This window comes from Acinonyx jubatus, chromosome B1, assembly GCF_027475565.1.
Source record: "Acinonyx jubatus isolate Ajub_Pintada_27869175 chromosome B1, VMU_Ajub_asm_v1.0, whole genome shotgun sequence".
NCBI classification, from domain to species: Eukaryota; Metazoa; Chordata; class Mammalia; order Carnivora; family Felidae; genus Acinonyx; species Acinonyx jubatus.
This window is the reverse complement of record NC_069382.1, coordinates 80,305,508-80,321,540: the sequence shown is the minus strand read 5'-3', so window position 1 is coordinate 80,321,540 and position 16,033 is coordinate 80,305,508. Positions and strand designations below refer to the sequence as shown.

The following is a 16,033-nucleotide window of genomic DNA, read 5'->3' as shown; positions in this document are numbered from 1 at the left end:
GAAAATTTACAGTTTTCTCTCAAAACTGGCACTTTTTACATTTTATGGTGATTCCTGTTTCTTTGGTTCTCACTAGAACTTCATTTAAGTCCTTACGGTATAATTCGCAGCTCAGGGAATTTATGATTACATCGTCAAAGTAAACTCCCCAAGTGCAATATATTAAATCTGACAAGATGCTGTTCATTAATCTTTGAAATATAGCCAGGTGTGATGCAGGGAAGTGAGCCTAGAGCGGGCTGAAGAACTCCAAACTGCCCCCCACTGGGGAGGATTCCTTCCTCCTCACTGCCAAGGCCGCCTGGGTGGGGAGGGAAAGAGCCAAATGCCCTTACTTTGCCAACCATGGTGTTCCCTGTCTCTGCTGGTGTTCCTGTAGCCCCGCAGTTTCTCACCTTTTTACGCATTCACTCATTCATTCAACAAATATTTATTAAGAGCTGACTTTGGGTCAGGCACCACGTAGACCTGGAAAGACGGCCGTGACCGAAATGGAAACAATCCCTTGCCTCATGGGGCTTACATTTTTAGGGTCTAGCTACCATCTATAAACAAAGGACTCAAGACTCCTTTACTGCCCCACGGAACCCACATGGAACGACCTACACGGTCTGACTGAGCAGCAGTTCTTCTCTGCTGAGATGCGCCTTTGAGGCTAAATGAGTCCTGATACCTGTGAGTGAGACTGCAGCCCAGCTTGAAGAGTGCCCTGATAGAGATTTGCAAATGACACTGTCAAGGAGGACCAACCAAAGCCATCTTGGGGGCAATCAGTGCCTGGTCAGAAAAGCAGAGGCTAGCTAAGCATTGTGCAACACTACCTCTAGAGCAACACGGAAGGAAAACCTAGGAAAAAGGCAACACCTCTTAAAGGCAGTTGTGGGTCTCTCCCCAGACCCTTTTGCTTGCCCAAATAAAACATAGCAGGCTAAAAGCAACATGGTATTCTGGATTGGATTCTGAAACAGAAAAAAGACATGAATGGAAAAAACAGGTAAAATCTGTATAAAGTCTGGTGTTTCATTGGTAGCATCATACCAATATCAATTTCTTAGTTTTGTCTAATGTGCCATTGCAATGTAGATATTAACACTGGGGAAACGGGGTGACAGATATTTAGAAACTCTTCATACTGTCTTGGCAGCTTTTCCACAATTCTAAAACGACTCCAAAATAATAAGTTTATTTTTTAAATGTTTGTGACACAGACTACTTAAAATGAATAATAAAAAGCTACTAAAAAGAGAAGCATATAGTTGGCATTGGGAAAGAATATAGCTCCTAACGACAAACAGCCAAGTTTTCTCGAAACTAAGGAGAAATGTAATTAAAAACCCCAAACCTAGAAACTGATATTCTACTAAAGGCAATAATCTCACTGGCTTTTTTCCCTCTCTCTCCCATGCTACTTTAAATTTGCTCCCATTGGTTTTAAGATCACCTTTTAAGGTGTGTATAAAAACAAGTATGCAATGGAATCATAAGTGCCAAGTTAAAGAAGCAAGATTTCTATGATTTTATTTTCTAACTCTGAATTTACAACACTTGTTCTTTCGATCATTGCCACCTTCCTTAATTCTCCCTCTCTCGCACACGTACACATACATGTGCACGTGTGCATGAATGCACACATGCACACACACACACACACACACACACAGATCATCGTCGAATCACAGCTAGCTTGTCTTTTCCTATACGCACATATGCTCTTCATTTTCCTATATTTGCCTGGCCATGTAGAAACTTCTTTTTAAGTAACATAAGTATTTATGTGTGCAGATTGAAGATATTCCTGGCTTAGAATTACATTCAAAAAGCCTTGGCTTATGGCATCCGATAAGTGATCCTTGTTTTTGTTAGACTTGTTACACCGGGCGGTAGTTACACAATATGTGAAATACACACTCCCATTTAAATCTTTTCAAAGAGAATTTTCTGTTTCAAAATAGAAATGGTGGTGATGAAAGCAATATTTTTTTTTAGCTTGCTGCATGCCTGAAAAGATAATGGTTTCGTAAACCAAGTGTAAACCTCGGAACAAACTGCTGGCTGCAATATGGAGCTTCCTCCAAGAACAGAGACAGCCTTTCTACATTCAAAAGATGCCTTCTTTAAGATGAAAGTTTCTCCCCATCGAGGGAACTGGATCACAGAATTCGAATGTTAGTGCCAGGAGCATTCTTAGAGATCATCTCATATAATTGTATGGCATTAAAGATGAGAAAACAGGCTGAGGGGCTAATCCTGTATTCAAAGCTTTGATGGCTGAGCAGAGCCAAAACCAGATACCTACATGCCAGGCCCAGTGCCTCCTCCTCTATCCTGCACTGGTGTGACGTCCTGGGGCCCGAGCCCTGGGGGGTTTTCACATGACTACTCAAGAAGTCTGCTGTGTGTCCCATCCCTTCATCCTTTAAATGAAATAATATGTGCAAGCGAGTCATCTATAAACTGGGATGTGCCACACACATGTCATGTCTGATGCTGTTGTCACCAAGATTATTACCTCCAGTGGGCTATGAGAGAGACATTACATGTACACGTTCCACAAATTCTATACTGGGAACGATGGGCACGTTTTACACGCTGAGAATCATCTTCTGCACTATCCCTTCTGATCCACTGCTTTCCCGTGGGGTTCCCTGTTCTCTTTAAGAAACTGCTTTTTAAAATTCCTTTCCTTCTTTTGGACCTTCATTCTCCCTTTTTAAATATATGTAAGCCGACAAGGAGGACTCACTGAAGAACAGAGCCCAGGTTTCTAGAAAGGCTCTGCAAATAGGAAGTAGAACCACATCACACTGTGTATCGGCCAAAAGTAATAAACCCAGCCAGCCTCAGCGCCCTCTTGACTTCGTCAGCAACTAACACTCCTCATTTCTCCCTTTCCTTGCAAAGGAAAAGGAAAAAATGCCAGGCAAAGAATGCCAGGCAAATCAAACCATGGGAAAAATAACACCTTCAAACTCAGGGCAAAATTCTCCTTTCCAATCCTTGTTGCAGATGCCCCATCCGGTATGCTTGGCCGAGTACACTGCTCTTGGAACAAGATACGGAACCCAGGTTAGAGAGAAGATTTTGGCCAGAAACTGGTTGTTAATTTTGAATGCATAGTTGTAAAGCCTGAGAAATCTCGCTATGATTTATTTACTTACGTTCAACAGTCAAAACAAACCCATGTGAGATAGCTCCTTATACGTCTTTAATAAATATTCCCTCTGATTTCCTACAAGTTACATTAATTAAACGCTCCTCAAATCAGTGAGTCTGTGTTTATCATTCATTAAGGATCAATGACAAACTCATGATTCAATATTACAATATTTGCCCCGAACAGAAAATGCTGTGGCAATTGCAGCCTGGCAAAACCATTCTGGATCATTTCTTGTTTTCCACTTTGAACCCATCTGCCTCCTCTCTTTCAAGTCAATAAAGGTTTGTCTGAAGACAAGCAAAAAAAAGTCCACCTTTTTAATGTTGGCTTTCATCTTTCCAGTCAACCAAGAGTAGCAGCTGATGAGAAGAAAAAACCACTTACGATGAAACACCCTTTCTGAAATATAGGATATTGGATTCAAAATCAAATAATCTGGACTTTAATCCTTGCTCCGCTGTGAACTTACTATGTTGCATCTCTGGTTCTCAAACTCGTCCTGGGTCCTCTGACATTCTGTTTCAATAATAAGGGTAGTTTCTTCCAGTTCTAATATTCTTATCTTATTGTTCCTGGAGTTAGATTTCTATCAAACAGGCAAGAAAGAGTACATCAATTTCTTCAAAAGTGGTGTCACATGGGTAGAGAAAGGGACACACCTGCTTTTATCTCTTGAGATGGGTATTAATAGGGGCAAGCAAAAGTTCTATGACCAGAAAAAAAAAATCTTCCTGATTAGGACACCATTCGTGTTCTCTTCCTTTCCCATTCATCATACATTGTCTTTAACTGAGCTTCTTGTACCTAGGGTTTCTTCCAGGAGAGTGTGAAACCAGCAGAAAACTCAAAACAACCCAGGAGGTAACGTCTTAGAGGCACTGCTTCATCATTAATCTTTGTTTTAAAACAGGTTCTGCCAAGAATCTTTGAAGGAAGGAGTTAGTATGCACTGAACCAGCGCTCCACATCAGAATGAGTGCTGCTAGTTTATTATTCACTCACCCAATCACAGCATTTAAAGAGAGATATTATACCTCTACCTTACAGAGGAAGAAAACTAAGGCACAAGGAAGTATAATCACTCGTCCGAGGTCATTTACAAGTAATAAATGCTGAAAAAGAAATTTATACCCAATGTGCCTAATTCCAAAGCCTTTCCTCTTCAACATAGGAACTGTCTATACAGTGCTTTGCCTCTTAGAAAAAAATTAGCTTATTAATGGTATTTAAATTAAGCTTCATTTCTCAGGACTCGCCGCATACAGAGTCATGCTACTATAACAGTTTATTTAAACTATCAAGCACAAACTATTGGATTTGATGGGCATTGCCATAAATTCAAAATAAAGGAGAAAAGAATATTCTCATTTTACAAGTCTGAAAACCCATGCATGATGTATCAGCCTTGTGGAAGACCCAACCGATGTTTCCAAAGTCACCAAAGGGACTGGATTACACAGCAGACTAAGAAGATTTGGCCTCAACTCCGAGAATTTCAAGAGGCAAAAGAAGCAGGAAAGAGAAGCCTGGCTGGCAGGCAGTGGGTCAAAGGCATGCCCTGTAAAGTATAAGGGCCCACCAAAGTGAAAAGCAAAGCACCACCCCTCATAGCTTTGTTTTCAGTCATGAGAGGCTTTTTGAAGTTCACTTTCTGGGATGAAAACACACCAAACACCTCTTCATCCCATCCCCCTCCCCCACATACACACACTGTTTATTTACTTCTCTCCCCCCTCCCATATCTGAAAAAAACAGGGGCCGTGAGGGGGGAGTAGCATGAGGAGCTTCCAGGTGTCCTGCTCCAAGGGATTAGAAGAGCTCAGGTTTCAACTCACCACCATCCCACCCATTTATTCGTTCCTACTACACCCATCACTCACCCTGACAGGCACCACTTATGCCTTTGGTTGTCTTCATGGGAGGTGTTTATAAATAAGGGCACCTGTCTATGAAAGCCAGATATTCACAGGAGCAGCCAAGGAGACAATAGATTACACATTTGGGGAGTTTCTATGCCTGAACTTTCCCAACAGCTGTATCCGCATTATATAGGCTTTTGTGAGGTTTTGCATTGCAGGAGAGAGAAAGAAACAGGTTCCTTGTCTTCATACAGGAAACACATCTGTAAACCTGTCACATTCTACAGCAAGTGAACCAAAGGTAAACATTTAATAGTACTTGGAACTCTACCCCTTCTCTGTTAGGGAACGTTAAAACATGTTGGTTAAATGAAAAGTTGGGTTGAAACTAGATTCTTCTCCAAACACAAAAGAAGGTTGTAATTTCAAGCATTTTCCTCCTTGGACTTAATCATGAATATTAAGTATTGGTACCCAAGTGCCAGAGTAACAAACTAAAGTGAAGACCACCCATCAACTTAATTCCAAAGGCTTATTTCATGTAACTCAAGCTCCAGTTATCTGAGAGTGAGTGATGCTATTCACAACTGCCCATAACAAAAGCCAAAGGGCTTATGGCAATTTGACCTTTTCATTTTTCACCAGTTTATTTTCAGAAAGCTGGGAAAATATTTTTCCCTTGTATTTGATGACACGATTTCTAGAGTATCTTGACTAATTTCTCAATTAGCCAGGATCACCCCAAATGCCACTCACCTTAAATTATGGGCCAAAGGAGCCATTATTCGGTAATGAAATTTAAGCAAAACATAATTTGATCCCAATAATCCACAAAATACTAATTCACAGAAGCAACTGACTTTCTCTTATACATTTGTAGTATTTTCCACATCTTAAATATCATACCTTTTATTTCTTGTTATGTATTTTCAGGCCCAAACACTCCAACCTCCTCCCTTGACATTTTAGATGGAAATGAAAGATTATCTCCTTTGTCATTTCAGAGTCCATGGCGCACTCCTCTTCCCTCCTGAAAACAAGAAACCACAGATGTTGCAGTCACGGATCTGTGATTAAAATAATTTCTGCAACTGAGACATCATGCCAAAAGCAAAAGCACATTCTTAATGCATTGTTTGTCTGGAAAAATAAACTGCATTACAGGAGGAATGTAAAGCAAGGTAATCATAGAAACCCAGAGGCATAATCCAGTTAAACTTTCTGACCTGCATCAAATGTTGACAATTCTAACTTCTCTGTTCCAAGAGAACTTTCTGGGACACACTTGCAACATTGCTTAAAAGTCCTGCCACCTAGTGGAAGAAGTAAATAAACTAGACCTTGGGTAACCAGCTAGATGGAAAGACCTTGAGAAAAATAGCTTGTCTATCAACAAGACTTCTCTTGAAAAATCATATTGGATTAGTCTTAGACCTGATTTTCATAAAGTATCAAGATTCATCGAAATGGGTTGTTTTGCTCTTCCTTGTTCAGTGCATCACATTCAAGATAGGAAAGACTTGATATCAAGCCCTCAGAACCATGGGTGGAATCTACAAATAGCCAAGGTAATCATTCTGTTAATCTGCTTTGGTTGACAGTTTTCAAAATGGATTCCACAGAATTAGGAAATCAACCAAATCCATTCCAGCTTTGCCTGGTGGAGGGCACTCAACTAGGCACTTAATCCTCCAAAAGCTCAGCAGGAGGACTCTTTATAAAAAGGATTTCTTTAGTTGGCTAAGGGAAAATATCCTGCCCGAACAGGAAGGTAGATCATTAGTGGCTGGACCTCACAGATAGCCACTAAGTTTCTGAGAAAACTTCCTGATGAGTCATGCTGGGAAGGAACTCTCCAAAAGGGCTTTGAGCAAAGTACTATTCTTGAGTAAGATCGACAATACATGCTTGGCCCAAATGATATCAACAGATGTGTTATGACAGCAATCAGTTCCTCAGTGACTTGAAGGAGAGCACTTGCCTCCCTGCCTACCTGGCCAAAGAAACAAGAGAGTCTGTGATGGGCAAGATCAGAAATAGTGTGGGATTATGGTACATTGCAAATTGACATGTTTCTATGGTGCAAGGCCACTAAATACACTTGCTGTGTGCCAAGGCCTATTTTGGATTCTTCTTGTCCATGATTAAATACAACTGCTATTATGCCTATAGAAGCCTGCTAGTTCTCTCTAAAAGTCCAGGGCCATTCTGAAATAACATTTGCTTCTGGTAAGAAAATTATAATTCCAGACTCCATTAGTTGTATCTTCACTTCCATCCTCTATCTCTGGGATAAATGATCTACTCGCAAACACTTGTGGATAAATGATCTACCAGTGAAAAATTGTGAGGTTTAAATTAATATGTATAAAACACTTTGGAAGGAGTTATGAAAGACAATCCTACCACTCAATATTCAAGAATTATGTTCTGTGCCTTTATCTAAACTTTCCATTATTTGTTCTAGTTTTTTAAACAAACACCATTGTTTACAGACTTAGATTTGATTTCACAAAGAATTTATTTCATAATTGAAGACTGAAGTGCTTTTCATAATTTAATTATTAGTATTGCTACATTCAGGAAGGTTTTTCCATCACTCTTACAAAAAAGAATTTTTTTTTCAGTTTTAGAAACAAGAGAACCTATAGAACTGGCTCAAAATAAAAGAACTACAGTATTTCCAAAGAATGCAAAATATTTTTTGTAACAAGGACTAATTGTTGTTTTATCATTTTATGTTATCTCTAAAGATTTCATAGCTATCCATATGGTTACATCATCTTCTTTCTGAATTAATTAAACAAGAAACAAATAAATGAACCAGAGACCTGCCCTACAAAAATACTAGAGACTTTGTAGGTGAAATTAAAGGACACTAGACAGCAACTCAGATCTACATAAAGAAAAATGAAAGTCGGTAAAGGTAAATACATGGGTAATAATAAAAGAGAATAAATGAAATTTTGTTTAGAACTTATCTTTTTCCCTCCTATCTCAAAGATAATTGCACCTAACAACAGAGCACCAAAATACATGAAGCAACAACTGACAAACTTGAAGGAGAAATAGACAATTCAACAATAATAGTGGAGACTTCAAATACTCTACTTTTAATAATAGATAGAACAAGAGACCAAAAAATCCACAGTTAAATAGAAGACTTGAAAAGCATTCTAAGCTAACTATACCTAAAGACTCTAGTTAAGAATGGGAGAATGCACATTCTTCTCAAGTGCATGTGAGATATTTTCCAAGTTAGATCATATGCTTTTACTGATACATAAAACAAATACCAATAAATTTAAAACGACTGAAATTGTACCATGGTCATATGTTCTCTGACCACAATAGAATAACATTGGAAATCAATAACAGAAGGAAATTTGAAACCGGCAGAAATATGTGAAAATTACACAACACCTTCTTAAAAAGCAATTCTTCAAAGAAGAAATACAGGAAAATCAGGAAATGCTTAAAGATGAATAAACCTAAAAAAAAAAAAAAAAAAAGATGAATAAACCTAAAACACAACATACCATGACTGATGAGATGCAGTTATAGCAGTACTTAGAGGGACATTTATAGCTGTAAAATGCCTATATTAAGAAAGAAGGCCTCAAACTAATAACCTATCCTTTCATCTTAGGAGGGTAAAACTAAACCCAAAGAAAGTTTCCTTTTTTGATGAAATTAACAAACTGACTTTGAAATTCATATGGAAATGTAAAGAACTCATGATAGCCAAAAAATCTGACAGAAGAACAGAGGTGAAGAACTCACTCTTCCCAATTCAAATTTACTGTAAAGCTATAGTAATCAAGACTGTGTGGTACTAGCCTAAGGACAGACATATAAATCAATGGTATAGAATTGAGGATCCAGAAATAAACCTACACATCTATGGTCGATTTAGACAAGTGCCATGGTGCCAACACCATTTAACGGGAAAAAGAATAGTCTTTTGGACAAATGGTATCCAGAAGTGTTAAAGAATTCTTATAACTAAACAATAAAATTACACAAACAGCCCCATTAAAAATGGACAAAAGAGGGGCATCTGGGTGGCTTAGTTGGCCAAATATCTAACTCCGGCTCAGGTCATGATCTCGCGATTCGTGAGTTAGAGCCCCACATTGGATTCCATGCTGACAGTGCAGAGCCTGCTTGTGATTCTCTCTCTCTTTCTCTGCTCCTCCCCCACTCTTGCTTTCTCTCTCAAAATAAATAAATAAACTTCAAAAAAAGCTGTAAGACCAGATCAAGCAAAAAATAGCCAACAGATTTGAATAGATATCTCACGAAATAAAATATATAAGTGGCCAATAAGCACATAAAAAGATGCTTACCACAATTAGCCATTAGAGAAATGCAATTAAAAACCACAATAAGATACCACTTCATACTCACTTGAATGACTGTAATCAAAGACTGATAGTAACAAGTGTTGATGAGGATGCGAAGTATTGTTGTTGGTGTGTGTGTAGTGATGCAGCCTCTGTGAGAAAAAGTTTGGCACTTCCTCAAAAAGTTAACCATAGAGTTTCACTCTTAGATATATACGCAGGAGATCTGGAGTATGTAAACACATAAACATGCACACAAATGTGCACAACATCACTATTAATAATAGCCCCCAAATGGAAATAACCCCAAATGTTCCTGGACTAATGAGAGGATAAACAAAATGTGGGATGTCCATTCAATGGAATATTATTCAGCCATAAAAATGTATGAAGTCTCAGGCTTGCACTGGATGGATGAACCATGAAAACATTATGTTAAGTTAAAGCACCCAGACATAAAAGATTACATATTGTATTATTTCATTTATATAAAATGTCCAGAATAGGCCACTCCATGGAGACAGAGGAGAGTTTGGTGGATGCCAGGAGCTGAGGAAAGGAAGAAATGGCGAATGACTTCTAATAGGGGAAATTTGGGGGGATGATGAAAATGTTCTGAAATATGATTTTTTTTTAATGTTTACTTATTTTTGAGAGAGAGACAGCACTCATGCTCATGCAGGGGAGGGGCAGAGAGAGAGGGAGAGAGAGAATCCCAAGCAGGCTCTGTGCTGTCAGCACAGAGCCCAACACAGGGCTTTATCTCATGAACATCCAGATCACGATCTGAGCCAAAATCAGGAATTAGACACTTTACCGATTGAGCCACCCAGGGGCCCCATAGATGGTGATGAATATTCACCCAACCTTGTGAATATACTATAGGCCATTGAACTGTACACTATAAATGATGAATTCTACAGTATGTGAATTGTATCTCAGTAAAAGAAATTTTAAATTATATATAACATAAAAAATAAAAAGATGAATTATTAGTATCAAATCATTGCTCACACACACAATTTTGTAATGCCTTGTTCTTGCAGTGTTGTTCATAGGTCGGCATGAAAGGTATCACCTGCGAGTTTAGTACCTGAAAAATCTCAGGCTTGCCTCAAATCTGTTGAATCAGAATCTGCATTTTAACATGATTCCCCAGGTGATTCCTATGCACATTAAAATTTGAGAAGCACTACTCTAATCCAAGAGTTTTCATTCTCTTATTTTAGGGTTTATGTGAAAAAAATTAAGTGGTAAATCCAAAAGACATTCTAATTTCCTTTGGGGAATTACATCTCGCCCACTGTGTACCACGTTAGTGATATGGTAAATTCAGATGCCCTGGATTGGGCTTCAGAAGTCAAAGGGATCCGGGAACATCCTTTCCATTACTGCTGATCCCCCTCCTCCTCCCTGACTACTCTTTTCTCAACACGCCCAACCTGACCCCACCCAAGGATGAGTTGGTATAGGATCAACCTTACCAGACTCCCTCTTCTGAAACTTGGAATATCGAGGGGAATGACTCAAAGAGAGAGGAAACAGCCGGGGTTCTGTCTTTCTAGGAGCCCCCTCTAATGGCTTCATGTTGCTTTTTCCAAACTTGTCTCCCCATCAGTTTGGTGAACTCCTGAGGAGCTTTCACATAAATGTCCCTTTGTTTTGTTTTGTTTATGTTAGTCAGAGCTAGATTTTGTTGCTTGCAAAGAATCGTTTGACACATCACCCTTTAATACTATAACAACTAGCTGGAATACACATATAGTTCTAATGCTTTATTCGCACAGTGTGGATTCATGATCATGGCTATCATATTACTAAGTATTATATTTATTATTAATAGGTATAATTATGATTGCAAATAACTAGCCAAAGATTAAAAGCTAGTAAGTAGCAAATGTCCATCAACTGATAAATGGATATAAAATGTGGTATGTGTATATACAGTAGAATATTACTCAGCCATAAAAAAGAATGAAATCCAGCTATTGGCAATGACATGGATGAAGTGAGAGAGTATAACGAAAAGCAAAATAAGTCAGTCAGGAAAAGACAAATACCATATGATTTCACTCATATGTGACATTTAAGAAACAAAACAGCTGAACATAGAGGGATAAAAAAGAGAGAGAGAGAGAGAGAGAGACAAACCAAGAAACAGACTCTTAACTATAGAGAAAAAAACTGACAATTACCAGAGGAGAGGGGTGGGGGGCAGGGCATGGTAAGGGGGAGGACATGGATTAAATAGGTGATGGGGATTGAGGAGTGCGCTTGTTGTGATGAGCACCAGGTGTTGTATGGAAGTGTTGAAGCACTAAATTCTACACCTGAAACTAATATACTGTATGTTAACTAACTGGCATTTAATAAAAACTTGGAAGAAAATAAGTAAATAAGTAAGTAAATAAATAAAAGTAAGGAGGCAGTGGGCAGGAATAAGAGAGAGTGAGAAACTGGGGCTCTTCGCCAATGTTGAAGCTGTGGAAGCCAGGCCCTGACCCCAGAGCCCAGAACCTTACACTGCTGAATGACACCTCAGGACTGATCTGAGCTCCTGCTGGCAGAATATGCTCATATGCCAATGTCCACAGTGGTATTATTCACAATAGCCAAAACGTAGAAAGAATCCAACTGTCCATAGAAAAATAAACAGATGAACAAAATGTGGTATATACATACAATAGAATATTAGCCAGCCTGAAAAAGGAATGAAATTCTGACACATGGTACAACACAGATGACCCTGGAAAACATTATGCTAAGTGAAATAAGTCATATGCAAAACAAAAAATATCGTATGATTCCACTTCTATGAGGTATATAGAAGAGGCAAATTCATGGAGCCAGAAAGTAGTACAGTGGTTTCTAAGGGCCAAGAAAAGGGACAATGTGAGTTAGTATTTAATAGGCACAGAGTTTCTGGTGGGGGTGATGAAAAAGTTCTGGAAATGAAGAGTGGTGATGGTTGCACACCATCACAATCAGTGATGAAGGAACTTAATGACACTTAAAAATGGATAAAATGGTGCTATGGACTGAATATTTGTGTCCTCCCAAAAATTGTATGTTGAAGCCCTAATTGCCAATGTGATAGCATTTGGAGGTGAGATATTTGGGAATTATTTAAGCCATGAGTGTTGAGCCTTCATGAATGGGGTTAGTGGCCCTATAGAAAGAGACACAAGAAAGGTCTTTTGCTCTCTTTTGGCCACGTGAGTATAGTGCAAGAAGGTGGCCATCTGGAGAGCAGGAAGAAGCCCTTCACCCAAACCTGGCCATGCTGGCACCCTGGTCTCAAACTTCCCAATTTCCAGAACAGTGGAAATATATTTGTCTTGTTTAAGCCACTCAGTCTATGGTATTCTAGCTCAGCAGCCTGAGCTAACTGAACAAAAGTATATCTTATGTCAAGTATATTTTACCGTAACTTAAAACAAAACTATTAGTATCCTAAAATGTTAAAATCTGAAAAAGAAAAGTGAAAGTATATATATATATATATATATATATATATATATATATGATGCACAAATAATTTTATTGGTAAGAAGATGAGCCTAAAAGAAAGAAAGAAAGAAAAAGAAAAAAACAGGTCATGAGCTTATGGTTTGAGAGTTCGAGGCCCGTGTCGGGCTCTGTGCTGACAGCGCAGAGCCTGAAGCTTGCTTCAGATTCTGTGTCTCCTCTCTTTCCCCTCCCTCGCTCTCTCTCTCTCTCTCAAAAATAGATAAACATTAAAAAATAAAAAAAGATGAGCCTCTTCTAGTTTGAAGTAACAAAAACCCCAATCAAATAATTTTAGCAAACAAAGGGAATTGATGGACTCATGTATGACGCCCAAGCTTAAGCCCGGATCCTGGGGCATATCCTGTGTACCATCTCTTGATGAGTTTTCGGTATGATCATGTCAACCTCAGACCAGCTCTCCTGACCTGGAGCTAGAGATAGCTACTGGTAGCTTCCACCTTCATCAGCTTTGCAGCTAGAAATCTCAGTGTAAAGAGGGAGCCTCTTTGCTGGCAAAAGTCCTGGAGAGAGCTCTGTGTTCTGGCTTGGGACTTGTGAACCAAATACTATGGCTGTGGGGGTGAAATGACTTGATTGGCAGGCTCAGCAAGCCTAAGCCCCTGGCCTACCGCTAGAGCAGTACCACCTGAATCACAGGCTTCCTCCAAAGAGACACTAGCACACAGAAAGCATATGTACAGTGTCCCTTCAGTGCCCTGTCCATATCCCCGTGGACCTCATTGTTCAATGGAAGCCTGAGTACTCACTGTAGGCAGCTGAGACCCTCTGCCTAGGACTCTGGCTGCCTGAGCAGAATAGGGGAGGGCTACCAGGGAGGTGCAGCTTTCAAGCAATGACAAATGGATTTGATGCATAAATACTACACCTGCCTCATTTTTTTCTTTTGTTTTGTTTTTTTCTTTTCTCCCACTATCTCCTGGGTTTACCTCTAGGACAGTACACATCATTCTCTTGCAATTACCGCCCTTGCTCACCCGTGTCCCCATTTACCTTCCAGTTCCTTAAAGGCAGGGAACTGGAGTAAGTAGCGTATTAAGAGATTTGTCCAAAGTCACAAGGGTAATAAGAGACAAACGTGGGATTTGAAGTTGAAGTCAGCTTCAACAACTAAGTTTCATGACTGCTACCCCAAATCACCAATTTATCTCCTGGGAGCACTCTACCATCTCTGGGCCCTTACATCCCTTCCGGAAGTCCCAAATGCTCATGTAGGCTCTTTCACTGGGGGTTTCAGGCTCAGTTTTAGTGTTCATTTAGGTGGGCTCATTGGGCCTGGTATGTCTTCTACAAGATGGACTCCCAACTGTGGGCAGGTAACAGCCTGAGGTCCCCTTGCTAGTGCATAGAAGACTGATAACCCTTGATTCATCCCTGGTGCCTTTAGCTGGGACATGTCACCCATGCTTCCATGAGACACTGAAAATAATTAACACACTCTGGGAAGATGACTCTGATGGGAGTCTTTCATGTGAGTGAGCACCTCTGAACACTTCTTCCCAGCCAGGAAATATGGACAGATGGCCTGGATATTTTGGTTGATGAGACTATATTTTTTTCTTTTTAAAGATTATGTTGGAGTGAATTGATTCAGTATTAATCTCTTGTAAGGGGAGATAAAAAACAAATTGTAATTGGGTAAAAACATGGTTATCATAGGCACCCCAAAAGAACCTGTTACCACTGAGCTGTGGAGGGCCAGGTTTTCAGAGCACTCCAGCCGTCTACCAGGGTAATAACAGCCATCTTAACAATGGTGATATTGATGGTGAGCAACCATTGTTTATGCTGTAGTGGGCATGGGGCTAGGCTAGTCATGGATGTCATGACTTAATTTTTTTCATCATGAGAAGTGTATTCTTTAATCCCCTATTTCACCTCCCCCATCCACCCCCCCTCTGGTAACCATCAGTTTGTTCTCTGTAGTTAAGAGTCTGTTTCTTAGTTTTTCTATCTCTTTTGTTCCTTTGTTCTTTTTTGTTGTTGTTGTTGTTTCTCAAATTCCACAACTGGGTGAAATCATATGGTATTTGTCTTTCTCTGACTGACTTATTTCACTTAGCATAATACTCTCTAGCTCCATCCATATTGTTGCACATGGCAATATTTCATTCCTTTTTTAAGGCTGAATAATATTCCATTGTATGTAGACATGACCTCTATCCATTCATCTATTGATAGACACTTGGGCTGCTTCCACAGTTTGGCTATTGTAAATAATGCTTCAATAAACACAAGGGTGCATATAATCCTTTGAATTAATATTTTTGTATTTTGGGGAAAATACTCAGTAGTGCGATTACTGGATTGTAGGGTAGTTACTTTTATTAAAAAAATTTTTTTTTAAGTTTTTTTTAATGTTTATTTATTTTTGACAGAGAGAGAGACAGAGCATGAGCTGGGGAGGGACACAGAGAGAGGGGGACACAGAATCCGAAGCAGGCTCCAGGCTCTGAGCTGTCAGCACAGAGCCCGATGCAGGGCTCGAACTCACAGACTGCAAGATCATGACCTGAGCCGAAGTCAGACGTTCAACCGACTGAACCACACAGGTGCCCCTATTTAAAAAAATTTTTTTTAACATTTATTCATTTTTGAGAGATGGAGACAGAGTGTGAGTGGGGGAGGGGCAGGGAGAGAAGGAGACACAGAATCTGAAGCAGATTCCAGGCTCTGAGCCATCAGCACAGAGCCTGATGTGGCTCCATACCATGAGTATGGAATGCCTTTCTATTTCTTTGCATTGTCTTGAATTTCTTTCATCACGGTAGTTTAGTTTTCAGAGTATAGGTCTTTCATCTCTTTGGTTAAGTTTTTTACTAGATATTTTATTGTTTGCACCTGCCTCACTCTTTAAGAGCAACAGTTCTGAGGCATGTTCTATACTCTCTTCCAGAGGTCTTCAGTGGGATTGAGCCCCAGTTGCCTATGATGGCAGTCTGCTTTTTAACCCAAATTTTCTGTTTTACTTCTCTACTTCTTGAGCATGATTTCCTGCTTTCACTTCCAAATAGTGAATATACTCCAATCCCAGTCTGTGGGGCTGAGTCTATGAAAATTCAAATTAAGACAACGTTTGTATCATGGAGGGTGAATTCACACTATGTCCATTTTATGTTAGGAATATTTGTAGAGGCTATTTG

At 39.4% G+C, this 16,033-nt stretch overlaps 1 protein-coding gene across 1 annotated transcript in view; it reads right to left on the bottom strand.

The window, feature by feature from the left end:
- ANAPC10 (anaphase promoting complex subunit 10) overlaps positions 1–16,033 on the bottom strand; it is a 309,570-nt gene that overhangs the window by 43,769 nt on the left and 249,768 nt on the right. The window contains exon 6 of the transcript XR_008296099.1: positions 5,923–6,046. The gene's annotated coding sequence lies outside the window, so the exon portion shown is untranslated. The remainder of the gene's footprint in view (positions 1–5,922; positions 6,047–16,033) is intronic.